Source organism: Euphorbia lathyris, chromosome 8 (assembly GCF_963576675.1).
Source record: "Euphorbia lathyris chromosome 8, ddEupLath1.1, whole genome shotgun sequence".
NCBI classification, from domain to species: domain Eukaryota; kingdom Viridiplantae; phylum Streptophyta; class Magnoliopsida; order Malpighiales; family Euphorbiaceae; genus Euphorbia; species Euphorbia lathyris.
In genome coordinates, this window is record NC_088917.1 from 24,365,865 (window position 1) to 24,369,253 (window position 3,389).

The 3,389-nt window shown below is 35.8% G+C and overlaps 1 non-coding gene across 1 annotated transcript; it reads right to left on the reverse strand.

The window, feature by feature from the left end:
• Positions 1-2,185: 2,185 nt before the first annotated feature.
• Positions 2,186-2,290, reverse strand: LOC136204949 (small nucleolar RNA R71). Its single transcript, XR_010675759.1, has one exon. It is a non-coding gene; the product is annotated as a small nucleolar RNA R71 (small nucleolar RNA).
• Between the last annotated feature and the right edge of the window lie 1,099 nt (positions 2,291-3,389).

The following is a 3,389-nucleotide window of genomic DNA, read 5'->3' on the forward strand; positions in this document are numbered from 1 at the left end:
CAATATTGCTACGAATTTATGCTATTTATACCTGTTTAGAATGCTTTTACTCTCGAATATGTTTCTTTTTTGCGAGGTACCTAAATATTTGGTAAAATCCAAATAGGAACGAAAAGAGCTTGAAAACAGAATAAAAACCTTACAAAAGGAGTTAAAAACGACGAAGATCAATTACACCAAAACGAGGACAAAGACGAGGTCAGAAACAGAAGAAATGTCAAATTCTCGGTTGAGGAAACCAATTCTCGGTAGAGAATTTTATGAAAGCCGCGACCGAGAATCCACAATTCTCGGTCGCGACACGCGTTCTTCAGCAGCTCCTTCCCTTCGTCTGAAGACCAAATAAATGCTCCCCCATTCTCGGCCGAGAATTGCCATTCTCGGTAAGTGCAGAAATTCTGCCAAGTACAATGAACACATGTTAAATTCCAAGAAACGTGTTCGTTCGGGTGGATAAAGACGTCCTTTCACAACGGATATGATCCTTCACAACGGACACGACACTTCAACCACGACTCTTCAACATCTATAAATAAAGAGTTGATGGAGAGTTGAAAAGATATAGAAGAAAGAGATTAGTATAGAACTTATGTAGAAATTCTGAGTCGAGTGATTCAGAATTTAGATTTCATTTCTGTAAAAAGCAATATGATGTACACACATTGTTTATTCAATAATAACAAACACAGTAGCGTTTAGACATTGTTCATATTTAGTTTACATTTTGGTAGTAGATAGACCAGTCTCTATTCCGAAGATTCAGCGAGAAGATTGAGTAGAGAATTCGCCCCTGAGCCTGACAAACTCTAATGAAACCCAAGGAAAGGATTGACAACCCGTTCACTTGCACGCCGTCGAATGTTTTCATGCTCCTTGTTCTCTGTAAACTTGTATCAATTTATATTTCATCTAATAAAGTCCGTTCTATTCGATAGATTTTTATGCAGCACTTTGGTAAAGGATCCGAAGTGGATTGCTGGTGTTTTCATTAAAACGTAGTTTAATTCAAAATCTTTACAAGGAAACTTTGTTGAACACTTAGACAAATTATTATCTCGAAAGAGTTTTAATTTGGTTAAGGTAGCGATCTAACTCGACCGTAGGAGGATTGACTACAGTTCAAAGCCTAAAAATTAGAGGTTCCGTCATTTATTTCATCGTTATAATTTATACAAAGTTTAAAATTGTTTTCTTTGCTTAATGCAAACGAATCTTTTTGTTTACTTTTCTAAAAAGTACTAAACGTTCATGTCTTGCAAATTCACTCCTAAATCAGAAGTATTTTCTAAACATCTTCATACTCTAATCTAATTCTCATTCTAGCAATTTCAAAACCAAATCCGATTTAACGATTTTCCTTATTATAAATCTTAAAAGTATATTTAACCAATTCAAAATAATTTTTTGTTAAAAAACGTTCCCTGTGGGATCGATATCTTTTATTACTACAAGCGTATACCGTGCACTTGCGGAAATCGCTCAACAAGTTTTTGGCGCCGTTGCCGAGGAATGCCAAAATTTTTGACAAAAATTTAGATTTTTCGTATTTTATTTCGAATCTAGGTTTATTTATACTTATTCAAACTTTTATATTTTATTTATTTCAAATTACTAACATATTTATTTTTCAAATTCTGTTTTGAAGGTAGTTTCGGTTCGTGCGAAATTTCAGGTTCATGTGCAGTTCTCGAAGTTCAGGCATGTCACCAGATCCTATTGACCCAGAAATTGAAAGAACTCTTAAAAAGAACAAGAAAGAAAAGCAAAAGAAAAACAAGACTCCATTAAAAACTAGAATTACCGAGCCAGAAGTTATGGCCACACTCATGGATTACGCTACGCCAGGAGTGGCCGGTGTAACAAACAGTATAGTTAGACCCCAAATTAATGCAAATCAATTTGAGATTATGCCATCATTGCTTAATATGTTACAAAATAACGTAACATTTTACGGGTTACCTAACGAAAATCCTAACACCCATTTGACAAATTTCTTAGAAATTTGTGACACTTTTAAAATACCGAATGTGACTGCGGAAGCAATCAATCTTTGCCTTTTTCCTTTTACTTTGAAGGATCGAGCCAAAGAGTGGTTAACTTCTATGCCAGCCGCATCATTTGAGACTTGGGAGCAATTAGCCCAAGCATTTTTATCAAAAAATTTTCCTTTAGCAAAAACCGCAAGAGTCTTAAAAGAGTTAACATCTTTTTCTCAAAATAATAATGAAACTCTTTATGAAACTTGGGAACGTTTTAAAGAACTTCAACGTTTATGCCCACACCACCAATTGCCCGCTGAACTTTTAATGCAAACATTTTATAATGGACTAAATCCTACAACTAGAGATTCATTGGATGCTATGTCTGGAGGGTTATTCATGAAGAAAACATCTGCCCAAGTGATGCGCCTCCCGTTGAGAAGGCTCACTAAGGGATAAGTGTACCCCGTCGTTATCAAGTAATAAATCTGGAAAGTCCAGGTATCGAATCCACAGGACTTATTTACCACAAGTATCGAACTACTTGGTCTCAGGTGTTATCTAGGCTTTGTGGGTTTTGAGTTTGTTTGTTTAAGTTAATCTACTCCTAGGTTGAATTATACTACTCCTAGCTAGATTATACTAATTATAACTAAGTTATTCTACGCCTAATTAAGTTAAACTACTCCTAATTAAGTTATACTACTCCTAGGTGATCTTTCACTAATGCAATTACCCGAAGGAACATGGTATGAACGATAATAATGGAGTTAGGTTATTAGGTCTATTGATTAAAAACCTAATCTGAGTCACTTGTATTCAAGGCGATTAACCCTACTTACCCTCCTGAAGTTCCTAGTGCGTGATTCCCTTGTAAGGCCGAAACTAGGTCTAAGGCTCAGCAATTTGGACTTAATCAACTAAGAGGTCGTCAATCTCCTAGGCTCTGACTAGGTCAGATTCAGCTCACAATATGTGCCTACTCGATTTTGGGGCTTTTGAATGAGTTAAACCAATTGAATAAAGCGTAAGACAAAGATTAAACAAATAATCATAGAACAAAACAAGAGCTAAAATATTATTAAAGGCGAAGAACAATGTCACAGGATACAATTAGCCTAGGATTCATAGACTGTATCAAAGAGTACAAACAAGGAAAGATAAAAGGAGATACGAAAATCCCTTTCAGGGAACCTGTCTACTCTGCAGTCGGCTTCCTAGGTCTTAAGGACGGACCTTGAATATTCCTCGGAGAACATCTTTGAAGGAGCTTCAATGGAGGTTGAAGAAGATGGAGGAGATGGAGAGGAATTTCAAGGGGGGAGCTAAAGTAAATTACAATAAATGAAAGATATCTAATTTACAATGGAAAAGTTCTATTTATAGTTGTAGCTCGGGCCCTCTTTTTGA